Below are 10,470 nucleotides of genomic sequence, written 5' to 3' on the forward strand. Positions count from 1 at the left end.
GGTGAACAGGTAACTTTCCAAATACTCCTCACCTCCCCCCCCCGGCCTTCTTCCTGTTGTAATTGGTGGCCCAGTCCTGGGGAGAATAACCAAACACAATTCTTTCAAACTTTATGGTTAACCAATGCTTATTTGTAGTTTGGGCTAAAAAGCTGAGATTTACATTTTGTTAAAAAATCTATATCCCCGGAACCCTCTGGTGGATTTGGCTTATCTCCGTGTCTAAAAATTCATTAAAATGTAATCTATTTAAAATTGGTGTCACATTTTTTGTGTTGTGTGACTTTCTCATTTTGTTGTTTGGTGCTTCTAAATGCTTTACACTAATTCCTTTGTTTAGGTCTTACTACTCAAAGCCACAGCTTCCCAGGGTTGAGCTAAAGATTTTATAAATGAGGATGGCTGGACCAAAGATGGTTTAGAGAGTGTATTACACTGTAAAGTTGCACAATTATACCATATAATAAAACACAATTCTCACATTGGTGCCTAGGGGTGGGATACAGAACTTGTTTTTAGCTTTACCAGAAAATGAAAAAGTTGGCAACCACTGGAAATCCACCATGTCGATTATGTGGAAAAGTTTTTAAAGTTTTTGCCAAGTTCTGAGTATTCAAGGCACCATTTCCCAGGAGTTTACCGACTTGCAGCAAAAGCTCACAATGTTTGGTAAAAGCTTTTGCTGAGACTCTAAAGGATGGAAAACATGGAAATTGACTTGGCCATCAATGCCATACTCAGAATCAACACTCTGAAGGTACTGTGAAGGGACAGAAAAATAGGTCTGTGGATCACTGCCAAGAAAGAGGACCTGCAAAATGCCCCCAGAGCCTGGGAGGGATCCAGGGGAGCTCAAGCCCAACTTGCAGAGGAAATCACCCCTGACAGTGGGGGTGAATATGATGGCAGAGATCTCTTTGATGAAGAAGTCAAGGGGGACAACACGAGTGTGGCTCCCACAGTTCGTTCAAGGCATGTCTCAACATCTGAGAGTGAGAAAAGCTCCGCTTCAGTGAGGGGGCCCAATGACCTAGAGGCCCAGCTTAGCTTCTCAACGATCTAAGAGAGAGAGCTGGCTCTAGAAGAAAGAAAACTGGCCCTGGAGGAGAGAAGGGTCAAGCTGGGATTGAAGTCCTAAAGACATGGTGGCAGCAACAAAGACACAGAAGTAAATGCAGAAGCTGCCTATTTCCTATGTTGCCCAAGAGTACTGTGCTAAAGTATGTTGACGGGGATGATATAGCCAAATGGCTAGCATCTTATGAGAGGGCTCTCATGATGAAAAGGGTGGGTGCCCACCACAGGGTTCCTTATTGTGGGAACTGATTCCAACAGTGTGGAGGGACAGGCTGCTGATACTAGAAACATAATTGCACATGAAGGAGGCACTCATTTACCTGTTTGGTCTAACACCTGAAGAATATAGGCAAAAGTTCAGAAATACACACAACAGATCAACTCAGACAAGGGTACACTTTGTAGATGCTTGTGTGAAGTCACTAGAAGGCTGGATCAAAGGCAACCAGGTACATACACATGAGGGGCTCTACAACTTAGTAGTAAAAGAACACATACTTACAAATTGTACCTCAGAAACGTTACACCACCATCTGGTAAATTCTAAGATATCTAGCCCTAGGGAGCTGGGGAAGATAGTTGATAAATGGGTATACACTGGGGTGCCCAAGAAGTCCAAAGGGGATGATCACAAGAAAGGATGACAGCCCTCTCTTCCAAAAGAAAGATGAAGCCAAACATAAAAAGAAAGACATTTCCAAAGAGTCCCCAAAAGATGGCTGTGTGGGGGAGGCCAGAGCCACATCTCATTCAAAAGGGAGGGGTTACGTGGGCAATAATTTTGACCCTATAAAGGTGGGGTGTGCTATGACTATAAATAGCCATGACACACATAATGGAAGATACAGTCTGCACCAATAACACACCCACTGGTGACCGTTCCACTGGAACTGCAAGTGTAGGTATGGTTGTAGAAGCTGTCCCAAGGAATTGGAAGGGATCCATTGCAGCCACTTTAGTTTCTATGAGTGGGGAGGAAATTGAACCCTTGGCTCACTGAAGTTGAAGTCCAGGTCCTGGGTTTCACAGGTACCAGCATCACCATGGTAATGGCCAAGCTGGCTTCCCCGTGGCAGATCATACCTGATAAGGAGCACTGGATAGTCAAATCTGCCAATGTTACAAAGTCACACCTCATTGCTATGTTAGACTTTGAGTGAGGAGGGGTTACTGGCTCTAAGAAAATATCTGTGTCCCTTGCCATCCCAGTGGAGTGTCTACTGGGCAATTACTTTGAAAACTTTACTGTGCAGAAGGGGAGAGAAGGACTCATGCATCAATGCTGGGTTTCCTGAAGTGGGTATGTATCTTCATTAGAGCATAAAAGGCCTTAAGGGAAAGTCTAGGGACCCTGGACCCTGGAAAATGGCCCAAGGCCATAGTTCCCAGAGGAATGTTAGGAAGTCTGGCAAGGCCGTTTTCCAAAGTCGACAGCCTTCTGAGGATCTTAACCCTAAGGCTAAGGTCTAATGCCTCAACAGGAGGCTGCCTCTTTGAGAGCTTTACCTGACCTGGCAGAACTCCAAGGCCAGGTGGGCCCTCCAGAGGGGACTTGAGCCAGGGGCACAAGATGTGTTCCACTCTTGAGGGCCTGAGACAGCTGATGTCAAATAGGAGGAAGGCGATGTCACTGAGATATATAAGGTGTGCTGGGAGGAAGGAATCCTATACAGTGAGGCAAGGGACCCCAAAATAGGGACAACTAAGAGAGTAGTGACCCCCCACTGTACAGAGAGTTTTACCTTAACCTGGTCCATAACATATAAGTAAGGGCATGCCTCCTGGGCATGGTTACCCCTGACTTTTTGCCTTTGCTGATGCTAAGTTTTGATTGAAAGTGTGCTGGGACCCTGCTAACCAGGCCCCAGAACCAGTGTTCTTTCCCTAAACTGTACCTTTGCTTCCACAATTGGCACAGCCCTGGCACTCAGATAAGTCCCTCGTAAATGTTATAAATATATTTTTTTATATGAAAACCTATTGGCCTGGAGTAAGTCTTTGAGTGTGTGTTCCTCATTTACTGCCTGTGTGTGTACAACACATGCTTAACACTACCCTCTGATAAGCCTACTGCTCGACCACACTACCACAAAATAGAGCATTAGAATTATCTAATTTTGCCACTAACTTACCTCTAAGGGGAACCCTTGGACTCAGTGCACACTATCTCTTATTTTGAGATAGTATATACAGAGTCAACTTCCTACAATATGAAAAAACAAATGTATAGACTGAAGACACAAATTGCTACTGATGTGATACACCAAAAAGATTTAACTACTGAATGTATGGAGGACTATTTGGGTATGAATGAACGTAGAATGAGGATGAAGATTGTTTGATAAAGTGATTGTATGTATGTTGTTTTTGGACATTGTTATTCATGTACACATTGTCTTTGGAAACCTGTATTTATTCAGCCCAGGATGGACCACCTGAGGTTGTTGTACTGTTATAAATGTTTTACACTATTGAATAGGAATCTGTAAAATATGACAGACATTTTAGCATGGTTAGCTGCACATTAATATCTATCTGATACAAGGATGAGTAAGAATATAACCAAGGTTGCCAGGAACTGTTGTTACTAATGTAAGTTAGAGTGTCTACCAAAGACGGCAGCACTGATTGTGCCACTCTGCATGCGACAAATTACGAAATGGCTCCCAGCCTGCCACTGCAGCTTGGACGAGCAGTTTTTAAACTGCTAGTTCGAGCTTGCCATTTAAACCAATGGCAAAGCCCCACTTTTCTTAACAATTTATAAGTCTCCCCTAAAGAAGGCCTATCAAGCCGTAAGGCAGGGACATGTATATTATGAAGTGGCACATATACCTTAATATGCCCTAACAGTAAATCTTCCCAATTGTAGTTTTTACTGTGTAAATGGTAACAGCCCCATTGACTAACTTAGAGTTACAGACTGACATCTCAGCTCTGCTAACTTATGAATGGGTTACAAAAATGGGTTCTTCAAAGTATCTAATTAATCGTGGCATTAAACGCGACATGATGCTCAAGTCAAATTTAAGGTTACTTTAAATTTAAAGGAAACATAACTTTTAAAAAGTTGAAACTCTGTTTTCCAGTTTATCCAGTGGTCTTTTGCTCTTGCCGGTCACCAAACAGCATTCTGTCCCCTGGGAAATACTGTAATTGACTCCCAGGCTTAGGAACAATAGAGGTCTGCTACAGAAGGAGGTATTACCTCCTGCTGGCCAGAAGGTTTTGGCCCAAAAGGCGAGCTTCAAAGAAGAAGCTGCTTTTGGTGGGCAAATGGCAATCACACTCAGGTAGGAACGCCCCTTTGTTCAGGTAGATGACTGGCAGTAGGAACAGAAAGGGGAAACCAGTTGCTAAACCAGTTTTTCTGTGGGCGTGTAGAGTGCACTATTCTGCCCACTCTCAAGATGTCTGAACCCTTCCTCGGATAGTAGAAGCTTGATAGTCCACCTTATGTGGCTCTAGTGTGGGCTATCAAGCTCTTAGCATCCAGGGAAGAGTTGAGACATCTTTAGGATGGGCAGAATAGTGCACTCTGGTTGCTAGATGCCACACATAGCCGGAAGTCTTCATAGGGCGGGAGGTATTCCGGTAGCCCACTGGCTTGTGACTGCATCATTCCTCCTGGGCACTTTCTGGGCATATATATGGCACCCCTGGCACCCTGAACCTCCGATCACATCTGGCATGAAGAAAGGACTGCCCTGCTGACCCCTGGGCCTGGCAAGAGAGACTGCACCAACCGCTGGACTGCAACTTCTGTTCCTTGGTGTAGGAAGCTGGCTCTGCATATACTATATCAAAGTGAGATATAGTGTGCACAGAGTCCAGGAGCTCCCCAGAGGCTTGACAGAAGCAATAGATAATACTAATGCTCTATTTGTGGTGGTGTGGTCGAGCATTTAGGCTTATCAGAGGGTAGTGTTAAGCGTTTGTTGTACACACACAAGCAATAAATAAAAACACACACTCAATGACTTAACTCCAGGCCAATAGGTTTCTATATAGAAAAATATTCTTTTGTTCATTTATTTCCAGAACCACAAGATTCATTTAGCAGGTAAGTACATTAAATGAAAGTACTTTACACAGTAATACTTAGGACTTTGAAAAGAATCAATATTGTACACAGTTTTCTTTAAAATGGCAAAAAGCTATTTTAAAAGTGGACACAGTGCAATTTTCAACAATTCGTCTCTATGGCCATGGTACTTAAAGTATGGCCCGCGGGCCACCAGCGGCCCCACGGACCTACCTTGGCGGCCCGCGGACACGTCGGAAAAATGCCATACGATAATGGCCGCCATACGTAAACATAGAAGAGAGCAGTGGGAGCATGTGCAATAGCGGCTTTTTTGCGCATGCTCCCGCAGCCCTCTTCTATGTTTACGTACGGTGGCCATTATCGTATGGCGTTTACGTCACGAGCCTGGCTAGTGGCGGAAGCCAAAGCCCCTTAAAAGTCAGCGCTCGCAGCTAACTTTTACGAGGCTTTTTCATCTGCTTCCTGCCACCGTCTCCACATCTGCCGCCCGCCCACCTGCCGTCGTCTGCCTCTCGCCTGCCTGCTGCTTCATTTACCTTCACCAAGGGGTAGGAGCAGATGGCACTGTGTTTGATACTGGGGTAAGGGTGAAGGAGTAGGGTGAGAGCAGATGGGGCTGTGTGTGTTACTGGGGTAGGGGTGAGAGCAGATGGCACTGCGTTTGATACTGGGTAGGGGTGAGAGCAGATGGCACTGTGTGTGATACTGGGGTAGGGGTGAGAGCAGATGGCTCTGTGTGTGATACTGGGGTAGAGGTGAAAGGGTAAGGGTGAGAGCAGATGGCACTGTGTTTGGAATACTGGGGTAGGGATGAGAGCAGATGGCACTGTGTGTGATACTGGGGTAGAGGTGAGAGCAGATGGCACTGTGTTTGATACTGGGTATGGGTGAGAGCAGATGGCACTGTGTGTGATACTGGGGTAGGGGTGAGAGCAGAATGCACTGTGTTTGATACTGGGGTTGGGGTGAGAGCAAATGGCTCTGTGTGTGATACTGGGGTAGAGGTGAGAGGGTAAGGGTGAGAGCAGATGGCACTCTGTTTGGAATACTGGGGTAGGGGTGAGAGCAGATGGCACCGTGTGTGATACTGGAGTAGGGGTGAGAGCATATGGCACTGTGTTTGATACTGGGGTAGGCGTGACAGCAGATGGCTCTGTGTTTGCAATACTGAGGTTGGGGTAAGAGCAGATGGCACTGTGTTTGAAATACTGGGGTAAGGTTAGGAGCAGATGGCACTGTGTTTGATACTGGGGTAGGGGTGAGGGGGTAGGAGTGAGAACAGATGGCACTATGTGTGATTCTGGGGCAGGGGTGAGAGCAGATGGCAGTGTGTGTGATACTGGGGTAGGCGTGAGAGCAGATGGCTCTGTGCACGATACTGGGGTAGGCGTGAGGGGGTAGGGGTGAGAGCAGATGGCACTGTGTGTGATGGTGGGGTGAGGAGGTAGGGGTGACAGCAGATGGCACTGTGTGTGATACTGGGGTAGGGGTGAGAGAAGATGGCATTGTGTTTGATACTGGGGTAGGGGAGAGAGCAGATGGCTCTGTGTGTGATACTGGGGTACAGGTGAGAGGGTAAGGATGAGAGCAGATGGCACTGTGTTTGGAATACTGGGGTAGGGGTGAGAGCAGATGGCACTGTGTGTGATACTGGGGTAGGGGTGAGAGCAGATGGCACTGTGTTTGATACTGGGTAGGGGTGAGAGCAGATGGCACTGTGTGTGATAGACCGGACCCTGCAAGGGTAAAAACTATGCTGCTGTATCTTTGTCTTGTAATGCTTAGGCACCAATTTAGACCTTTGTTTGGGCAACCTACGAACAATAATGCTTACGTTCATAACCCATACCCACCAACCCAGTACAGCCAGTGAGAAACCACACACCCATGAAAACTACCAAAAATCAGATGACAATCCCAATATAAATCAAACCATTTGGGAAGTATCCAGTGGGGTACACTTTGTGTGATGGGCAAACACCTTCAGCTTACTCCTCCTCCCAGGGGTGCGGTTGATAAATGGCTGCCGCATTTAATTAAATGTCTCTTGTGATTAGGATAGGGATATACTCTGGAAGACTGTAAATGTTCCTGTTTGGTTCTTGTGATTAGAGTAGCAATATACTTGGGCATACTGTAAACATTCCCATTTGGCTCTTGTGATTAGTGTAGGAATATACTGCTAGAGCCAGGGCTGTTGAAAATGTCTTACAATAATACACTTTTTTTATCTGGCCCCTGGCATTTCGTGCACAGTTGATTTCTATTGCTGTGTGACCCAGTATGCTGAAAAAAAACAATCTCTAAAAAGGGGCCCGTATACCATTCATTGGCCTCATTATCATTCTATGATGCCTAGCAGGTTGCAAGCATAATTGCAAAAAATACTTTTTATAACATGGTTCTCTGGGAATCTGCAAAGGCCAGCATGTGTGTTGACAATTGTTTGATCACGGTGTGCTTCGTTTCCTTTTACACATCACTTTATATTACTTTGGTGTTGTGCACAGAGGTCTGTAGCGAGACGCAGTGTTGGTACATTAGTCGTGAGGCGGTGTCGGTCCATCGGTCGGTCATGAAGTGTTTTCGGTCCATTGGCTGTTAGGGGAAAATCTGATTCCTGACCCTTGATACTCATTGCACAAACTCGCCTGAGACCAATGGCCTACAGTCCAGTTACCAAGCCTTGCAAATGACCCAGATCCATACAGAGTGAACACAGATCATTCCAGGCAGCATGGGAAGAAGAGTACTTGTTTGTTGAATGGCCAAAGGAGAAAGCCACCTGTTTGCTTTGCAAAGAGAAAGTAAATGTTCTTAAGAGATATATCCTGGAACGGCACTACAAAACTCGACACGCAAGTTATACTGAGAACTTCCCATTGCACTGAAAACTGCGTTCAGCACAAGTGGCATCGTTAAAGCAAACACTTCTTTCCCAGCAGAAGCTCTTCATTTGCCAAATGATGGAATCTGAGGCTGTTACAGAAGCATCATTCAAAATATGCTACCTGCTTGCCAAACATAAGAAGCCATTCACAGAGGCAGAGCTGGTGAAGAAATGTTTCCTTTCAGCAGCTGAAATTTTGTTTGAACACTATAGCAACAAATCCAGCATTTTAAATGAAATCGGTGCATTACAGCTATCGGATTCCACTTGTGCACGCAGAATAGAGGCAATGGGTGAAAATTTCCAGGAGCAGGTGATCAAAGCTGTCAGAGAGTCACCGTTCTACAGCATTGCCATGGATGAGTCCACAGATATAGGCGATGTGGCCCAGTTATTAGTTTGGGTGAGGTATTTCGACCAATCGCTTAATCCCAAAGAAGAGCTCCTGTGCCTTCTACCACTGCAAGGGCACACAAGAGGAGAAGATATTCTGGACAGTATCTGCAACTACTTTGAAACACATCACATACCACTGGACAGTCTTGTTAGCATCACAACAGATGGCGCTCCTGCTATGGCAGGCCATGACAGAGGCTTTGTATCTTTGCTTAAAAAGAAGCACTGGACAGCCTGTAATAGACTACCACTGCATTATTCATCAGGAAGTTCTGTGTGCAAAATTAAAACATGGAGAACTGAATAACGTCCTAAAACTTGCAGTGAAAATTGTTAATTTTATTCGTGCCAAAGACCTTAACCATACACTTTTTATGGCTATGCTGCAGGATTCTGAAGCTGAATATACAGACCTCTTGATGCACACTGAAGTGCGATGGCTAAGCAAAGGGAAAGTTCTGGAGCGGTTCATTGCTTTGCTTCCTGAAATTGAACACTTTGTAAACAGAAGAGGTCAAACATTCCCAGAACTAAAGGATGCGAAATGGCTTTTAATGCTCCATTTTCTTTCAGATCTATTTGCGCACTTCAATGCTCTTAATTTGATGCTGCAAGGCAAACAACAGCTTATGTGGTCCATGATGAATGGTATTTACTCATTTGAAAGTAAGCTTGTGCTATTCAAAGAACAACTGGATGTTGCTGACTTCACCCACTTTCCAAAACTGTTGGCTGTGACTCAGAGGTTTCCAAATGCACAAGAAATGCTGCCAACACTAAATCTTGGTGCATGTCTTGAGGAAAGTTCTGGGGAGATCAAAAGGCGATTTTCTCAATTCAGAACCCTCACCCCTCTGTTCAGGCTGGTTGAAACCCCCTGGATGGTGGGTGCACAAAATCTTGATGCTGTTGAACTTATTGGCGTGAAAAGACCGCAAGCACAAATGGAGCTCATAGACATGCAGCACAACTCAGCTCTCGAAGCAACTTTTTTGGGGCAGGCACCAGAAGAATGCTGGAACACTGAGCCTTCTGACAAATTTCCTGTTCTTTTTACACTGGACCAGAAAATAATTTGTATGTTTTGGCCTTGATGCTCGAAGCCACAGCTACCCAGGGTTAAGCCAGAGGTTTAACAAATGAGCCTGACTTGACCCAAGATGGTTTCATGAGTGTATTGCACTGTAGGGTCACACAATTATACCATATAATACATCACAATCCTCACACATATTTACCTTTAGTGTCTAGAATTTGATTGCAGATCCCCAAACTTATCCAAATAAGAAGCGAAAACTGTGGGTACCACACTGCCTTCGTCATATGGGTTGAAGCTTTTGATCCTCCATATATCTCTGGTGGGTTTCCTGTAATAAGGCCAGTTGTATCCCTCTACGGTTTGTATATACACTTTGTATCGCATAGCTGCTGTTGACATCCCCCGAACATTCCAGGATAAAATCCTATGTGTTCAAGCTAATCCTATGTCTAAGTGTGGGGTTTGCTGGTTCATAGATGAAGTTCCTTTCCAGCTAGCCAACCCATGCCTTATTGTTGGAAAATCTAACCCCTGCCTAACTATACCTCTATCCCCCCCACCTGAATCAGAGACACAAACGTTCCCTACCCTAATATATGGAAAAAACAAGCCTTTAACCAATCGTGTAAATTAAATGCTTCTCCGGCACGTATCTTACTAATGCAAGGAATGTGTTGTTGTTAAGGGAGCCAAACTACAATTGAGAGCTACTTACTAAGCGCAAAGGATATAGTGGATGTGCCACCAATAAAAACTGGCATGCGGTAGCATTAATGCTTTCCAATTGACGCTGTGCTTCTATTGCGGCTCCTACACCATATACTTAAGTGAATCAAGTGTCTGCCATTTCAGGGAGGGTACTAGATGTTGAACCCAAAGCCTACTGCATCAACACAGGAATGTGTAAGCTCCCCTCTCTCAAAGAGGTTAGGGAGGGAAATGGAAAAAAGGCATCATATCAAAAGCAGATGACTCATGTATGAGCCACTGTCGAAGTTCTATCATGTTTACTTAAGTGGC

This window comes from Pleurodeles waltl, chromosome 7 (genome assembly GCF_031143425.1).
Source record: "Pleurodeles waltl isolate 20211129_DDA chromosome 7, aPleWal1.hap1.20221129, whole genome shotgun sequence".
Taxonomy (NCBI): Eukaryota; Metazoa; Chordata; class Amphibia; order Caudata; family Salamandridae; genus Pleurodeles; species Pleurodeles waltl.